Below are 19,958 nucleotides of genomic sequence, written 5' to 3' on the forward strand. Positions count from 1 at the left end.
AATGTGAGATATCGTAATTTTGAGTGGACATTTCAGTTAGCCTTAAAACCATACGAGGGGTAACTAAACTGACACTACGTGTGTTTGGCTTTAAATGGTGTATTGTTCACCTTTTCAGTGGTTTGAAGTTATTTATGGTGTTGGAGTTTAGTTTTGAACGAGGCTTTTAGTTGTCCTGCAATTGAATTGGGTTATGTTGGAGTAGTTCTCCAAGTCTCTTGAACACTTTGCCTAAGACCATATACCCGTATGAACTGTTGCATAACAATGGCGTCATTGTTTATACAGCTACAGTATTGTTCTTGTCAGCACAGCGAACGGGTTGAACCCCCTTCAAGTTCTTATTCCTTTTTTGGCTACTTTGTCAGTCACTATCATGCATGCTGAACAATTTCCATTTTTGCTGCTGATAGTTTCAAAATATATCATTGATTTGTATCTATACTTGTAATATGTCAATAACTTCAGCTGCTTCTCACTGAAGTTGATTGAATATAGTCATAAATAAAATTATTGTTCCTTACTTCGTTTCAAAATGTTTGTGTTTGGAAATATTTCATATACCTTATGCACTATCATTATCGTTTCAATGAAATTGTCCTATAACGCATACCTGCGACTTTGGCGCCCTCCCACCTCTCGGATCTGCCTGTTGTAACTCCAGGCAACAGGGTTATTGCTTCCGATGTATGCTATAATAAAAAAAACGGTCCTGGTAATAGCCTTCAATGACAGTAATGGTGTTTGCCGTTTATTTAATTGTGGTTCTCAATATATGCTAAAATCCAATCCCAGAAATCCTAAAATGTACCACGAGCGAATGTTTCGATTCGATCTCAAATTCCAAAGATAACATGGTCAGCCACCATTCAGCACCTATGCGTACATGATTTGTGATAATATGCATTGCCGGAAATTTGGTGTGGCGCCCTCAATTTCAGAAAGTTTGTTATTAAAGGGATCGACTCCCTTGTGAAACGAATCACTAAGCGCGGAGACATATAACAAAATCAAGGAATTTTAACAGCAAGATTTAATGCGCAATGCGTTCAGCGCAATAATCAAAGGCGATGGTTCTAGTTCATGTCGCACTAAACTTGAAAGTTGTTTTACTTCTTCTATTTGCTTATTTCAGGGCTGATCATGTGTTACCATTCACTAATTAGTGTATGGTAAGTCCTAACAAGTACTGCTGTTATTGGTTTCGAATATACCTTTGTAGTATTGCAGGCGGATGTGGGTGTGTATGCGTGTATGTATGTGTGTGACTCCTTAGTTGTAAGCACGATATCTCAAGAAGGGAACACTGGACCAATCTCATATTTGGTGTTTAGGAGAACCACATCGAATAGGAGAAGCCTACTGAAATATTGGTGACCAGGCGGTAACAATCGCCCGGCGCCTGCTTAATGTACGGCTTGTAGGTGTACCACATTGAGGAGAAGTTTAAGCCTGTTGTCTTGGGTAGAGATATATGTTGAATAAAAGAAAAATTTCCATCTCGGTCATCAGCTGCTAATGATTTGTGCTGTACCGTACTTAGATTGAAGTATGTGGCTATACCCTGAAGCTTATGGTTCACATTCGTATAAGATTATTCATGTAGCTTCATCGAAACCACACTGCAGTTTTGCTGTCTGGTTACTGTGTATAGAAAAGAGGGTATCACAATATTATCCTGAGCGGAATGTCCCGCTACTAAGGGCAGCTATGAATAGATTGTGATGACGGAGGTTCTGTCACGGCTATGACTACCATGTAAAGAAATCTTAGCAAATTAGACCATATAAAAGTGTAAGATAGCCAATTGAAAAGACATTTTAGCATATCTAGCAATTTAAGGCCAAGTAAAAAGCAAGAGTGTGTCAGTAGGCGCCGATGTATTGTAAAAAAAAACGATTCAGCATGCTGCAATGTTAGACTTAGATGATTTTCAGAGGTGAGGATATTATCTTTCTCAGCACAGTGATTGATTTTAATTCTTAGTACATATTCAGAAGGGTTTGTTTGTAATTTATCCCAGCATGAAATGATAACGACAGTGAATATTGCATAGCCTACTGATTAGTGATTACCACCAGTATCGATAAGAACTTGCGCAATTGTGTAAAATAGCATGCCTATCCTTGGATGTAAATAACGTTAGGGCTACCGTATATCCCAAGTAGTAACAGTATAGCCTACAGACTTTGCCTATAGAGCCTCTAACATAATGTAGCCTGCAAACTTATTACACGGGGTTCATTGGCCTACTGGTTATCCCAACTAGTAACAGTAGCCTACAGACTTGGCCTAGCCTCTAATTAACATAATGTAGCCTGCAAAGTTATTGCATGGGGTTCATTAGTTTTGTGTTCATAAGTACTACATTGTTTCACTCCATTCACTGTCATTTGACTGAAGTCCATGGGAAAACACTGGACATGCAAGAGAGTACAGACAGAACTGTGGAGTAACCAAGGTTGACTGGTAGTCAGATAGTCCAATTTGAGTCTTGAATCTTTACCATTCTAGCTCAATCCCAGTCTCCTTAAAATGAGACTGTGTACTTGTGTGTTTATAAATTGTATATCAAGTCAATTGTGTATTTTCACTGTGTCCCTGCTGCATGTATTTACTATTAGACGTAACTATGTGTAGCCAACTTATAAAGTAATCACTACAAGTTTGACAGTGTAACTTCATAACATGCACAGAACTTAAAGGGTGCGAAGACTCGCGCAAAAAGAAACGTCTAATACATGTAATCTGACCAAGTTTCGAATGAGGTACGTGTAACAGAAGTGTTAGACACCACCATCGATCCCAGAAAATGCACACACAGCTTGCTACTGTCGGTACTAAGACACTAGTGTACAGTCAACACATACAGCTACGGTCAATACCCACAACACAGTGTACATAGCAGCGTGGACATCTCAGGTCTAGATAAAAGTTAACAAGGTATCACATTTCATTACTGTCTGCATTTTGTAGCGACAAGAAGAAAACATCACTTGCAAGCAACAGAAAGTTAACTTTTTCAGAGCGTGGCACGCGGTTTGGGGCGAGTCTTCAATGCCTGTAATTTTCCACTACTCATATCTAGTACTTTATTACCTGTTTATTCTGTGGGGGCTTAACAGATGTAACCATCGCACAATTACAGACCTGCACATCCTTTATCACTCTCAGTCTGTAACACACAAACCAGAATAAAACTATTTTTAGCTTTCTTCTACGCTAGTCTTCTTAATTTCACAGTCTATAAAATGTCAAGGCTAATAATTACACATTCTACACATTAGGAAGATTAATACTAATTTCAAGACACCATGATCGAATTGCAGAAGTTTTCGTCTCCAGTAATAACAATTTTCTAGTCTTAGCTTGAATCACAAAATAGTTTTTTGTTTTCTTAAAATAAATAAGAAACGACCTGTAAATTCAAGGTCGATGATGATGATGAGTTTGTCTCACTTCATTGAGTGGAAAATCGACTCTATTTGCGGAGGGATAACAAAACTTGTATTGTACAATTAGCCAAACGCTTGTAAGTAAATATCCTAGCATCTACTCTCAAAGGTAGCCGCCTTGCCATATTCTCAAATTCTACTAAGTCGTTGGTGTAATTACACGCAAGATCGAACATGTTTGAATAGTTGAAGGAACTGCAGATATAAGAGAATTAGTTTAGGATGATGAAATATATTCAGCTTGAATTGATCAAAATCATGGTAATAATCAATCAATAATAATCCACATTGTTAATTGTAGCATCATGGGTTAGTAAAAATTGGCAAGCACCTGCTCCGGTTAGATTCATGCGTTTACAGCCGTGACTTTGCAACAGTTTACACTGGGGATAAAATACTCAGGGGGGAGATTCTACTCTGTCACACAGGATCAAATGATCTTCTGATGATGGCATTACATTTGTCAAACTATTTTATCTGTACCATTGAACTCTATAGATAATGCAGCCACAAGTTGCAATATATTTTCATAATTCATGTAGTTTGCATCCTATTATAAAATTAAAAATGGTGAGTTGGGGAGTGTGAACACATAAAAGGATTCCTGACATTTTTTTTAATACTGTTTCTCTTCTGTTCCTCTTCATTTCCCTTAAACAGTTGAATTTACTCACGAAAAACACATCAATCCAGCACTATATCTCTTCAATAATCTCTTATATGATGAGGTTTTAATAACGAAAATATCGATAGTTTTGATGATTTCAGAGATAATTCAGTAATATACTCCAATATAACCGCTTGCATCTCCTAAAATTACATGAAGCAAGGTCAATTAGCCTCCCAAATAGCTTGTGGTTCTCCAAAACCCAAACTATCTGCCACTTTAATCCAGAATTGGCAATTTCAGTCCTAGACATTTGGTTGTTTCAACTCTGTGTTTTGTGTGTACCAGTTGTGCAAAGTTTACATTCATTTTGCTGGTTAATTATTAAAGAGTTTCCAAGAGACATTCAATGTGACATTGGCAGTCTCTGTTTGGCCTTGCAACACTTTCAGGCGTGCATTTGCTGCTTATAGTTCCTGCTTGTCTTGATGGGTGTGTACAGTTCTTGATGAGTGGTTGACAGAACAAGTAGGATCTGTGCATTTGCTGCATATTAGTTCCTGCTTGTCTTGATGGGTGTGTACAGTTCTTTATGAGTGGTTGACAGAACAAGTAGGATCTGTGCATTTGATGCATGTATATAGTTCCTGCTTGTCTTGATGGGTGTGTACAGTTCTTTATGAGTGGTTGACAGAACAAGTAGGATCTGTGCATTCGCTGCTTATAGTTCCTGCTTGTCTTGATGGGTGTGTACAGTTCTTTGCGAGTGGTAATGACAGAACAAGTAGGATCTGTGCATTTGCTGCATATAGTTCCTGCTTGTCTTGATGGGTGTGTACAGTTCTTGATGAGTGGTTGACAGAACAAGTAGGATCTGTGCATTTGCTGCATATTAGTTCCTGCTTGTCTTGATGGGTGTGTACAGTTCTTTATGAGTGGTAATGACAGAACAAGTAGGATCTGTGCATTTGCTGCATATAGTTCCTGCTTGTCTTGATGGGTGTGTACAGTTCTTGATGAGTGGTTGACAGAACAAGTAGGATCTGTGCATTTGCTGCATATTAGTTCCTGCTTGTCTTGATGGGTGTGTACAGTTCTTTATGAGTGGTAATGACAGAACAAGTAGGATCTGTGCATTTGCTGCATATTAGTTCCTGCTTGTCTTGATGGGTGTGTACAGTTCTTTATGAGTGGTAATGACAGAACAAGTAGGATCTGTGCATTTGCTGCATATAGTTCCTGCTTGTCTTGATGGGTGTGTACAATTCTTGATGAGTGGTTGACAGAACAAGTAGGATCTGTGCATTTGCTGCATATTAGTTCCTGCTTGTCTTGATGGGTGTGTACAGTTCTTTATGAGTGGTAATGACAGAACAAGTAGGATCTGTGCATTTGCTGCATATAGTTCCTGCTTGTCTTGATGGGTGTGTACAGTTCTTGATGAGTGGTTGACAGAACAAGTAGGATCTGTGCATTTGCTGCATATTAGTTCCTGCTTGTCTTGATGGGTGTGTACAGTTCATTATGAGTGGTTGACAGAACAAGTAGGATCTGTGCATTTGATGCATATAGTTCCTGCTTGTCTTGATGGGTGTGTACAGTTCTTGATGAGTGGTTGACAGAACAAGTAGGATCTGTGCATTTGCTGCATATTAGTTCCTGCTTGTCTTGATGGATGTGTCCAGAAAACTGAAAGATTTCTCTTTGAATAATTTTACACACAATTGTGTACTAGTGGTTAACTCATGGTAGCATTATGATATGTAGTCAGAGACTGCAGCTTGTCAAATTTCACGGAACTAGATATTAAAGACCGATATGATAGCTCCCCCTCTTAACCGTGGGCTTGGCTAGAGAGCAGCAATTTACACCACATTTGTTAAAGAATCAACTGCTGCAATATGAGTATCCCTATCAATGTTTACCTGTGATGCCGGTGTGTATACATATCCTACCATCTCCTTCTATAATACCAATAAATTATGTAAAATTCATCCTTGATATCCTTCATCATATGATCTTCAGATATGAAGTCATGTGCTAGGTCTTACTGTACTGTACCTGTTGAATATCTGGCAGTTTGATTTATCTCACTACCATGCACTACAAGGAATTGTGGGAGATTATTAGATCTAATACAAGGAAAATTCCCCATCCTCACATTATAGTTATGGCTTTTGTATGCCCCACAGCTGTTTGCATAGTGCAATCACAGCAATTAGAAACTTGATCCCCTGTGTAGTAAGAAAGCAGACAATACTTAAAGCAGCTCTTTATGATTGCTCAGTAATTTCACCGATAAATAGTCTCAAATATAAGGTTTAAATAGGTCAAAATTATGACACCCTCCTTAAGTTCTTTGTTTGCCAAATCAGGGTTAATTTACAAATAATTGGTGTTTTTTTTTCATATTAAGTAATTAATTAAAATCTAAAGAGTAAAACAGAAATTTTCCAAATGTCTTAGTTTTTTGTACAATGAATACTTGACTGGTTAAACTACTAAACTACAATTTTATAAGAAATTAATATTGAATATCAGAGATTGTAAAATATATCCAAGTCAACTCAAACAGCTGCTTTAATATAAAGTCATTGGATTCACAGTGCATTTGTATAACTGAATGCGATTGTGTTTGCAGTAATGCTGTAATGGAAACTGACAAATTGTCGTTATGACGATATAACGAAGACCAGGCAAGCCCAAAAAGTTCACACACAGGTCTATGATCTGTCAGGAATCATAGTAAACTAACCGACAAATCTGTGGAAAATTAGATTTATGCAAATTAGGCCTAGCAGAAATTATAGCATTATCCCAGATACAGATTGAAATTGCATGAATAAATGAAACTTTCAGCATTTTAATGTTTCAGTTCTGCAGCTCATTAATTATACATGATCAATTTAAATGTATACATAGCAATAGACGTTTAAAAATTAAATGTAATCTTAGTTTTGTTAATAATATACAATGGTGGAAGAATGTGTTGCCAAAAGCAGGATACACCTTTGAGGGCTTGTTTTTCTGGAAGAACTTTCTTTGAGGGTGCTGATAAAATGGAATCTGTTGAGCTTTACAGGCAGACAAAACTTATTTCCATTTTTGATCAGTTTTCTACTAGTTTAGACCTTTTCCCCTTGGCTTCAAAACATAACTATTTTTTCTTCTTACCGCTGTAAACGTCTCTGTATGACAATATCATCAGTAAGAATGCATAGTAATTTTTCTTAGTTGTACAACCTTACTGAATTTCCTGTAACACGTTTGCTAGAACATATATGACGGCCTTTGATCATTAAGCAGAAAACAAGCACCTCTAATAGAAAATGATACTTTCAATTTAAAGACCCTACTCATGTTTTCTATCTTTACCTTGATAATGTAGATCTCAGTATATTTTTTTTTCTCCAATTTTTCTATTCATTGTTTTCGTGTGTGTGTTAAATTTCTGTTTGGATTGTTAATTCCCACAACTTGTTTTGGATGATTTTGCAGGGTTTTGAAACCCCGAGGAGATCATTATAATTTTGTCTTTCTCAGAATTATACATCCTTCTTTAAACTTGTAGTAACTGAGACTAGTGTCTGTGTAGTATATATTCTTGTTGTTATAAAATCAGAATTGATATAAATTAGTTTCATGAAAATTACCAATTTATTTTCCCGTCCATGATTTTAATTAGCTTTCCAAAAAAAGCTGTCGATACTGTACTTTTTGAAGACAGTTTGAGGCAAGTTATTCCATTCACATTTCTCGAAGTTATAGCATCTGAATACTAAATACAAAACTGTTTCCTAAGGAGGGAATAAATGGTGTAGAATTTCACCAGCTTTTTGCTTTTGTCTTCATTTTATTCTCTAAGTACTGAAAGCTCTGCCATGAAAAACACATCGAAATCTGTGAAGCCGTGTTTTTAGTATAATTGGGACAAGGGGAACTACTGGTCTCTCTAAATCACTGCGGCTACGTTGGTTTTAGTGATAAATCATTCTTCAATTTATTTCCCTTCATAAAATTCAAATTTAAAGAAAACTTTTACAAACTATTTTTGATGTAGCATAGTATGAATTCGTGTCTGCTTTTGTTTATAGCTCAAGTATTGTCAGCAATAAGACTAAGTTTGTATTTCTCTTGTTTGTATAAAGCAGTGGTTCTCAAACTTTTTTGGACGACCGCCCCCTTCGACTATCTTGAACTGTCCCAATGCCCCCTCCCCCTCCCCCACCCCCTCACCTTGACTTTGCAATCAGTGACCAACTCAAGCAATACCCAAAATGACAGGCTAAAATGGTGGCGCTTATAAGTTACAAGAGATGTCTCTGCTACAATATAATCCAAACGTGAAAGATATTGGACCAAGGGGTGGAGTTATTGAATTTCTAATACCATTTTTTGATAATTTTGGGTGACAAAATTTATTGATTTTGTTCCCAGACACCCTGGATGCCTTATTGTGCCCTAAATTGCTGCAGTGATGTGTCATAATCGCTAGGCACCCCCAAATCAGTGCCAACGGCCCCTACTCCCTGTATTGCCCCCCTGAGACTTCCCAACGCCCCCGGGGGGCCACAAAGGACCACTTTGAGAACCACTGGTATAAAGTACGGCTTTTTTTGGTCTCAAATTTGTGTCGATGATCAAGAGTATCTGTTATGAATGAGAAGCTCTTGGACCTTATATGGTCCCATGTATTCTCCGATTTGTCATGCACAGAAAATCGTCCTCACTTCATGCATGCACGGCGACAGTCTCAATGTACTGGTCATGATGTAGTGTGTTTCAAGACCATCACTCCAATTTAAAGGGTGTGAATACTCGCGCAAAAAGAAACATCTAATGCCGGTAATCTGACCTAGTTTCGAATGAGGTGTAACAGAAGTGTTAGACACCACCATCGATCCCAGAAAATACACACACACAGCTTGCTACCATTGGTAATTAGACACCAGTGTACAGTCAGTGCATACAGCTGCGGTCAATACCCACAGCCCAGTGTACAGACAATACAGCGATGGACATCTCAGGTCCAGCTAAAGATAACAAGGTATCACGTTTCATTACAGTACTATCTGCATTTTGTAGCGACACGAACAAAACGTCACTTGCAAGCAACGGAAAGTTAACTTTTTCAGATGACCGCACACGGTTTGGGGCGAGTCTTCAGTGCCTTTAAAAAACACTCACATGTGTAAAAACACAAATTGATACGTTTTACGTATTGCCTCGATGCTGCAGATATGAAGATGTGGTGGCTAAATTAAAGATTATTGGTCATTATTGTTATTAACCCTGAAGGGGATTGTGAGTGACTAGATCTATTAAAATATATATCCTTCTTGAGCAGAATGATAGTTACCATAGCAACCGATGCTGATCATTGTGATAATGACTTCCATATTAGTGGTGGTCTCTATACAATTTATTATCTGAATTTAGCGTCCAAGGTGTATGACAAGGGATAAATGCAAATTTATTGTGAACTTTTTAAAGGATGACTTTTGGCACAAAATTAAGTTTGATAAGGAAAGCACTGCTAACAGGCCAGGTTGTATGTGCTAAAATGCACTGCTAACGGTCCAGGTTGTATGTGCTTAAAAGCACTGCTAACAGTCCAGGTTGTACGTGCTAAAAAGCACTGCTAACAGTCCAGGTTGTAGTTGTGTACCACTGTTAAGTTTTGAGAAACGAACTTTTAAGCATAGATCTGAGGCCCTATATGCTAGACTATTAAGTCTAACACACAGACCATTAGTACGCCTAAAAATTTAGCCACTTGCTACAAAAATGCCGCCAGTGCTAAAAGACCTAGATGAAACTCAAGTTTTCAATGGCATTTTCCTGAATTACAGCACACAGACAAGTTCTGGCGGCAGGCTGTTATTATTTGCTGATAAGGACTACAGCACTCATGTACCTCACAGATATCATGCTGATGGTATTAATGGTGATTGTTAACCAACTTATCATGTGACTTATCATGTGATAATCTTCTGGATGTCTACTGGCAGGATAATGCCTGCAGTGCCTACTTTTTCTACTGGCAAACGGTAAAATCCAATTAAACCAGTAAACAGCCTGAATTTCAAGGCCTACACTTGATCAATTCCACACACATAATACAAAACTCAATCAGAAAACATAAGACTTTTATGGCCTCATATAACATGTTGTTGTTCTTATTACAAATTGTATTACAAATTTATTCAGGAAAAATGTCTTTTCAAGGTCATGCACAGGTGCTCTAATTATTCGTATCAAGAACAAGATTTGGTTGGTTAATTCAAATTTATCAACATGGATTAATAATAACCTTCATGTCTGTAATTGAGAGCCAAGGTCATCAGAGATGTATTCTTAAATGAACATTCCAAAGATTCACCACATTCTGAAGTTGAATATCTGGGAAACTAAAATAGCTACTACAGAGATAATGGACTCAAATTTGTCTTTCTTTTTTTACACTTGGACTTTGAAATATCAAAACTGATATTCCTTCTATCCTTTAAAACCCCCCCCCCCCCAAAAAAAAATACCAAAAACTTACGGGGATTCATTCAATCATTCCTTTGCATCTCTATCAAACCTGGTTAAAGGCATTGAGACTCGCCCCAAACAGCGTGACGCCACCTTTAAAAAGTTACCTTTCTGTTGCTTGTAAGTGACGTTTTTCTCTTGTCACTACAAAATGCAGACAGTAATGAAACGTGATACCTTGTTATCTTAAGCTGGACCTGAGATGTCCATCGCTGTATCGTTTGTACACTGTGCTGTTGGTATTGACCGCAGTTGTATGTACTGACTGTACACTAGTGTCTAATTACCGACGGTAGCAAGCTGTGTGTGTATTTTCTGGGTTCGATGGTGGTGTCTAACACTTCTGTTACACCTCATTCAAAACTAGGTCAGATTACCGGCATTAGACTTTCTTTTTGCACAAGTCTTTACACCCTTTAAGGTGGTGTTTAAGTTTGCTTTCCCCTAAACCAAGAAGAAAAAAAAGGCAGGGAGAGGGAGAGCAAAAATTTACTTGCCAGGCCTTGAATTTAATACTTTAAACCACTTGCTAAACATGCAAGTGATTCAAAATCTACTGGCTAATATCAAGTTCTCATAGTCAATATCCTACATACCACACACATGAGTTACACTGAAGGCTCTTACAACCAGCACCCAGAAGTATTTGCTGATAATATGCAGTAATACCACAGGATTGTTAAGTTAGGAACAGAAGTCATGGTGAATTCTTCAACTGATGATTTTGACCAGCTGTAGGTCATGTGTTATAATCTTTAATGTCTACTGGAAGAAACATGCCTGTGCCTTTGTTTTTCTACTGGCTATTTGCAAACTCCACTGGCAATTTGGCTAGTAAAGTACTTGAATTTCATGGCCTGCTTCTCCATGTTGATATCAACCAAAAGAATATATTGAAGTGTTGAAGAAATAAAGTCAGTTTCACCTCATCTACTGGTATCAGATGGCACAAATTTTGACAAGCATCTGTGCAAATGTCAATCTTCTTTGTAATGCCACTTAAATATCTCATGGGATCTTGCAACCTTTTTGTCAGCTTCAAAACAGGTCCATAAAAATCATTAACCATTTATGTGATTGTTCATGTACATATACTATGTGCATATAAAGAGCACGTAAGACTAATGTCAGAAGTGATTTACATTCGCAATTTACATATATATTCAAAATTCTATTGTTGCTAGGAGAGAGTGTTTCATCCCCTCAGACAGACTTTGCCCTGAAGATTGAAAATCATAAAGTGAAACTTATGAAAGTTACCATAACAAACACTGGTTGCTAGCTCGAGCACTCTAACTAAAGCAAAGTCCAAATTGTAAAATAATAATCTGTGTTTCATTTAGTTAATCAACATTGATCCTGAGTCACATTGACTATATTAGACCAATCGGCTCGAAGGTAAATACCCTAATCTCACCGACAGCTGCTAAATAAGCTTTATGACACGGTTATCTGTGCTAGTGGCGCCCTCATAATTAGTTATGAATGCAAATTTTCTCTGTCGGTATCAACTGATGATAAACTTCGCCGGCGATCTTCAAACGAGCCAGTGGTTGATGTTGACTCTGAAATTATCGTCAAAAGCAGAACTTGTAAATTGATTGTTCCAGGACTGACCTATCACACAGGGATAAGCGGTTAAAAATGTATCCATGCAAGATATTGAGTATTTATACTTTACCATTTATTGTTTATTGTTTCTTGAACCTTTAAGGTACATAAAACTGGTGAGAGAGAAAATGAGATAAGTTGGTCTTAATCTTTAACGTAGAAAAGCTTCAAAGCTTTCTTTAATAACATCACTGTAGGAGAAGTCAGACATGTTTATGGAGATTTTATTCTCTGTTTGGTTGACGGGCGAAAGATAAAGAGAAAGTGCCCTTAATTTATGGAAAGTGTTATATGACTGGAGGAGGTGTGAGGTGTGAAATTACTGCCCAAATTTAGCCATTCCAAATCGGCCTTGGCTGCAACAGTTTTCTGTTAATTAGTGTCCAAGCTGCAGGAACAAATTTGACCAGAACTCGAGTAGGAATGAAAATAAAACAAAAAAAATAAGACATTGACATTGACCTTTAGATAGAAAAAATGGGCAAGTCACACTTTCAGATTAAAGATAAAAAAGACCTTTTAGTATGAAAAGAATTTACCTTCCAGTACTGGTTAGCAGAGTCTAGTGTTACATGTACAGGGCAAACTGTGCATATTAAAGCAGCATTTTGCGTCCTCGACTATGGTATTTCTCAACCTCACTGACTCCACTATGCCATAACGACATACATAACTAGCTTATCTATTTATATTTTACTTCAAATGGTGGCATAAAAGTCGAAAAAATTGCAACTTTCAACTGTGTTGTTCTCCAAAATATTTTCCGTTGGGAACCCAATAAACCTCGCCCATAATATGAATATTTAAACACTACGAACGTCATTGACAGATACGTAATATAACACCACGCTTGATTTGTGTACAGTCTATATGGCAGTTGTACCAGGGAGTTGTACCAACGCAGTCTTGAATCTATTTTTAGCAACGGCTCATAACTAAACCTGCATCTCTGATTGGTTGAATTCAAACTAGTGGGTTTGGGAACTGAATGCGATTTAATTTTGTATGTGGAATACTCACTAATTAACGTTTTTGGCAGGGAAAAACTTGGCTAATATCTTAATTTGCTGTTTTGTGATTTGATGTATGTAAAAAACTTGATGGACATGTCAAAAAAAGTAGAAAACGGCGACCAAACGCAAAATGCTCATGAATAAACATACTATTCACTGATTGGTGGAATTCAAACTAGTGGATTTGGAGATATGAAAACTTTGTCGAGGACACATTTACTCGTTATCGATATAAATCGTTAATTACTCGCTAATTAACGCTCTTGGCAGGATGAAACTTGGATGGTATCTTAGTTTGCTGTTTTATGATTGATACATGTAAAAAAATCGATGCACATGTTAAAAAGGTGGAAAAAAGCGACCCAACGCAAAATACTGCTTTAAAATAAGGCAGGCACTAGGCCAATATTATTAAACATTTCACGTTAAGGGTAACATGGCTGTGATATTTGTAGTGGCTTGCTGTTAATGAAAGGATTGCAAGTTTTTGTTCATTGGTCAAAATTAATTATTGATTTTTGTAATTATTGTAATTAGACAACAATACAAAATTAATGACTTACTTAAGTGTTTGGGATTTGCATTAGCTTGCTTAAAAATGACAGACTAATCTAAACAGATAGTCACAAAATATTGCAAATTTGAAATGAACTGCTTAATTTGTATGTGTTTAATGCAACATTTTTTTTACATTTGAAGATTTTTTTTTTAAATACTTGCTAATTACCATCCATAAGGGGGTTATCTTGATATGAATATTAATTCTAATCCTGTTTGGCTTGGTTTTGTTTTGGTAACATCACATGAATTAATTTCATTTTGGAATTAATTGGGTTGGTTTTTAATCAGTCAGCAATGCCAATGTGAGCTAGAATGATAGATTTCAATGGAGTCTTCACAGAGGTTTTTGGAAGGGTAGTCATCAATACACTTTTATATACTATAGGCCTCAGTGTACACTGTGTACTGAAGTAACAATGTCATGCACTGGTCTGCATGCAGTTGTACAGCATACATGTACACTATAATGAAGTCTCAGTAATTCTGTACCATGCACAGGTCTGCTCCCAGCTGTTTAGTGTCCATGTACACCATTATATGTACTGAAGTATCAAACAATACTGTACCTTACATATGTCTGCATGCGGTTGTACAGCATACATCTACACTATAATGAAGTCTCAGTAATTCTGTACCATGCACAGGTCTGCTCCCAGCTGTTTAGTGTCCATGTACACCATTATATGTACTGAAGTATCAAACAATACTGTACCTTACATATGTCTGCATGCAGTTGTACAGCATACATGTACACTATAATGAAGTCTCAGTAATTCTGTACCATGCACAGGTCTGCTCCCAGCTGTTTAGTGTCCATGTACACCATTATATGTACTGAAGTATCAAACAATACTGTACCTTACATATGTCTGCATGCAGTTGTACAGCATACATGTACACTATAATGAAGTCTCAGTAATTCTGTACCATGCACAGGTCTGCTCCCAGCTGTTTAGTGTCCATGTACACCATTATATGTACTGAAGTATCATACAATACTGTACCTTACATATGTCTGCATGCAGTTGTACAGCATACATGTACACTATAATGAAGTCTCAGTAATTCTGTACCATGCACAGGTCTGCTACCAGCTGTTTAGAGTCCATGTACACCAATGTATGTACTGAAGTATCAAACAATACTGTACCTTACATATGTCTGCATGCAGTTGTACAGCATACATGTACACTATAATGAAGTCTCAGTAATTCTGTACCATGCACAGGTCTGCTCCCAGCTGTTTAGTGTCCATGTACACCATTATATGTACTGAAGTATCAAACAATACTGTACCTTACATATGTCTGCATGCAGTTGTACAGCATACATGTACACTATAATGAAGTCTCAGTAATTCTGTACCATGCACAGGTCTGCTCCCAGCTGTTTAGTGTCCATGTACACCATTATATGTACTGAAGTATCAAACAATACTGTACCTTACATATGTCTGCATGCAGTTGTACAGCATACATGTACACTATAATGAAGTCTCAGTAATTCTGTACCATGCACAGGTCTGCTCCCAGCTGTTTAGTGTCCATGTACACCATTATATGTACTGAAGTATCATACAATACTGTACCTTACATATGTCTGCATGCAGTTGTACAGCATACATGTACACTATAATGAAGTCTCAGTAATTCTGCACCATGCACAGGTCTGCTACCAGCTGTTTAGAGTCCATGTACACCATTATATGTACTGAAGTATCAAACAATACTGTACCTTACATATGTCTGCATGCAGTTGTACAGCATACATGTACACTATAATGAAGTCTCAGTAATTCTGTACCATGCACAGGTCTGCTCCCAGCTGTTTAGAGTCCATGTACACCATTATATGTACTGAAGTATCAAACAATACTGTACCTTACATATGTCTGCATGCAGTTGTACAGCATACATGTACACTATAATGCAGTCTCAGTAATTCTGCACCATGCACAGGTCTGCTACCAGCTGTTTAGAGTCCATGTACACCAATGTATGTACTGAAGTATCAAACAATACTGTACCTTACATATGTCTGCATGCAGTTGTACAGCATACATGTACACTATAATGAAGTCTCAGTAATTCTGCACCATGCACAGGTCTGCTACCAGCTGTTTAGAGTCCATGTACACCATTATATGTACTGAAGTATCAAACAATACTGTACCTTACATATGTCTGCATGCAGTTGTACAGCATACATGTACACTATAATGAAGTCTCAGTTATTATGTACCATGCACAGGTCTGCTCCCAGCTGTTTAGTGTCCATGTACACCATGTATGTACTGAAGTATCAAACAATACTGTATCTTACATATGTCTGTATGCAGTTGTACAGCCTAACCCTAGTTTGCCTTTGAGGTCAGCAAACTGACGCAGTTCACCTAATCTTGCACTGGGTTTGTTCAGCACTGACTGCTCAGAGTCTTTATGGTTTTCCATTAGTATGTGCTGAAATTAAGAGAAATGGTTGAACAGGAAGTAACTGTCATTACAATTCACTTTCAATTCAAGAAACTTCAATTATTGGACATCAATATTAATTATACTACCTTTCTGCAGGAAAATTATGACAAACATTAAATGAGTTTACAGGAACTGTTGATGGTCAGTGATAAGAAAAAGGGTTTTGTTCTATAGTGTTTACTTCAACCTAGTTATCTTCAGTAACAACTCAATTTGAATTCATTCACTACCTTACTTTTTGTCCTGCAGTGGAACAAAACCTCGTGCTTGATAAAGACTTGTTCATTTTAATAAAGTGTTCAGGAAATTAGTTGATGAATGGAGTTGATTATCTGCTTTGCTTGTTTGGGGTCACTATAAAGGTACTGCCACTTCAAGAAATAGTATAGAGTACTGTATACCAAACCCTGTACAAGTACATAGGAGCAGATGCATATAACATATTAGCAGCAATGCTGGTTTGGCATTCATCCATCTACAAGAAGCTAATAGCACTTAGCAACAAGTTGATATCAGAGAGATGTTGCTATGGTAGTGGGCCTGCCTGTGAGTAATATATAACTGAAGGAAAAAATGGAATATGAAACTATGACACTACAATATATGCTAACAATACTTTAAGAATAAAAGACATGTATCAGTGTGAAATATGTATGCACAATACTGTACTATTAACAGTGTAATACACTGTCAGAGCCTATTACTGTACCAACGGTCATTTTGTTGTAGCTTTTAATAGTTTAGAAGTTTTGTTGAAAGAAAGTTTTGCATTCATGTCCAATTTTTCCTGAAGGTCTTTGTTGTTGTGCCATTTTCAAAATATTAATTTGCAGCAAACAAAAACATTGTCATAGATGCACATTGACAAAAAAGCACTTAATTTCTTAATGTTTATGTTTATGTTAATGTTTTTGTCTTTGTTTTTTCTTTTACTTTGGATTAGGTACGGTTTCAACTGTTGATACAAAGGTTGTAATTAGATAAAACATTGCAACGAACATTAATGTATTATTAATATTTTGATGCCTCCACTTCCTTATAAAGCCAAAAAATTGATATGAAATTATGAAGGAAAAGAAAACCCTTTTTGGTAGTTGTGCATCTTTGACATGCCACTTGATTGCTTCAAGTTCACTGACATGATATGGATTTGCATGTAAATTCACAGTCCATGTTTGTATTATATTTCTATTTAATAAGTCAAAAATGAATTTTCCTTTTGCACTTTCCTTGCAAATTTCCTGTGTAATTTACCCAGTTTTAGGAGCATCAGTCTTCTTTGACTTTTGACCTCTTTTGATCTTTTTCCTCTTTACTGGTAGACTTTGCATATCTTGGGGCAATATCAAATATAAATGTTTATACCTTCACACGTACTGATTATTAGCACCCTTTTCTTCCCCCCTTCCTGTATTCAAAATTTCATTTGGTCATCAAAATTTAATCTAGATCATCAGGAGGCTTCCAAGAGGATGAAACCAAACCAGTTTTTTAAGTAGCATGACTTTACAGCGATCATGAATTGATGACTACATCCCTTTAACGTTAAGGACTACCCCCCCCCCCCCCCCCCCGCTCCTATTGACCTGGAAACCCAAACTTGCTATTTAAAAGTTAACACCTCAGGATATCATTCTGGAGATCTCTTTACTTAGGAATTTAACTGATTTACCTTTGAAAGTGAGTTTTTTCTAATTATCATATTCATTGACTAATTTACATAACAAGAACTGGATTACCCAAGGATAACAGAGCATTTGACACGTTGATCTCTGAAAGTCTGTTTTTAGACTTTGGCATTGAGGCAAGAAGGAAGACAAAATATTGGCTACTATTTGGAGTAAATTGTTGAGCTGTAGATTGAGAGAGTATAGAATCCCTCTGCCTTCTTGTATGGTATGTATACATGTATTTTAGATCCTCCTGCAAGCAGGAACTCGCGAAGAAGCCATCATTGGCTTTATATCAAAGCCGCAAGCTGACCGAAGTCAGTCTCTTAGATTCATATTTAACATCCATGATTATGAATTGGCAATTGTCAACAACTCTGTAACTGGACGACATACATTAATCTTGGGAGTGACTTGAACTTGGGACCTTATGATTGAAAGGCACCGGCATTAACCACTGAGCTAACACTCCTATCTTGCAATCAACTGCTTCTGCTGTTAAAAAAATTCTAGCAATCTTAAACTAAATGAACACTTAAAGGAACTGTTCTAAGGATTTCCATATTTATCATAAATAACCAGAAAGCAAAAAAAAAAGACTACATCAAAGCATATAATAGTATATTAATCTGGGAGTGACTCAGAACCGGGACCTTATGATTGAAAGGCACCAGCATTAACCACTGAGCTAAACACTCCTGGTGAAATCTACAATGCTGTCAGAAAACAAAACAGATAAGAACTTATCCAAGAATCCAGCCAAGAACTAAGAAGAGATAATAATGCAAACCAAAACAAAAATTAAACTTAGAAATAGTCTTTCTTTGGTCTAGATGCCACATCATGCAAGTTAATGTCTGTAAAATGATATGGAAAAATGGGAATATGAACATATTTTAAACAATAGTTGTAACGAAGTGCTCGGACGTTTTGGTTTAAATTGGGATTAAAATTTGGGAATAGTTTAATTAAGTCGGTCTTGTAGTGAATGTTGGATGACATAAATCGACAGATATGAATAGCATTGCAAGTTCGACTTGAGGTTAAAAAAATATAATTTGCACATGAAAATTGTACAGAGAGTGATTCCAAACTTATATATCATTGGAAACAGAAGGTGGGCTAGTTGGTATGCTTGGAAACATAAGGTGGGTTAGTTGATATGCTTGGAAACATATAAGGTGGTTTAGTTGGTATGCTTGGAAACATAAGGTGGGTTAGTTGTTATGCTTGGAAACAGAAGGTGGGTTAGATGGTATGCTTGGAAACAGAAGGTGGGTTAGTTGGTATGCTTGGAAACATAAGGGGGGTTAGTTGGTATGCTTGGAAACATAAGGTTGTATAGTTGGTATGCTTGGAAACAGAGGGTGGATTAGTTGGTATGCTTGGAAACATACGGTGGGTTAGTCAGTATACTTGGAAACATGAGGTGGTTTAGTCAGCATGCTTGGAAACAGAAGGTGGTATGCATTTTTTACTAATAATTTATACTGATCCACTACCCACGTTTAAGCAAGTGGCCAAATGTGATGCGGCTTTCTAGTTTTGCTGTTTTTCTTAGCAGAACTAAAAATTCTCACAAATTTGGCTGGTTGAAATTCTTAGCCACATTCTACTTACACCATAGTGACCAGACTCATATAAGTGCATTGTCCAGTTCCCAGTCATTGTTTGTAGTGGCAAAATTAGTTGACGTCAACTATAAATGACAAAATAAAATAAAACTGTTACCAAACTGCTTATCCACTAGAGAGCCTGTGTAAGAGAATGTGTAAAAGTAAGTTGGCCTGACGTTTTGATCCTAGCAGGATCTTCTTCAAAGGCTATAAATGACAACAACTTTGCACTGGTGCTCATAAATGCAAAGTCAACTTGGCTATGTACATCTGCCATGAAGTTGTAGTAGGTTTCGTAGTCTAAAAGCTCTGTTGTATTGAAAAATTTACTTCTTTAAGTTTTTTTTTTCATAAACCTATTCTGACATTTTGTATTTATTCAAGTGTTCTTGAAAGTAGTGACAGTACTGTACA

At 36.9% G+C, this 19,958-nt stretch overlaps 1 long non-coding RNA gene across 2 annotated transcripts in view; it reads left to right on the forward strand.

Annotated features, from left to right (window-relative positions):
• Positions 1–1,803: 1,803 nt before the first annotated feature.
• LOC139977232 (uncharacterized) overlaps positions 1,804–19,958 on the forward strand; it is a 102,526-nt gene continuing 84,371 nt past the window's right edge. For both annotated transcript variants that reach the window (XR_011796486.1, XR_011796485.1), the window contains exon 1: positions 1,804–1,939. This is a non-coding gene — a long non-coding RNA (uncharacterized lncRNA). The remainder of the gene's footprint in view (positions 1,940–19,958) is intronic.

Source organism: Apostichopus japonicus, chromosome 12 (assembly GCF_037975245.1).
Source record: "Apostichopus japonicus isolate 1M-3 chromosome 12, ASM3797524v1, whole genome shotgun sequence".
Lineage (NCBI taxonomy): Eukaryota > Metazoa > Echinodermata > Holothuroidea > Aspidochirotida > Stichopodidae > Apostichopus > Apostichopus japonicus.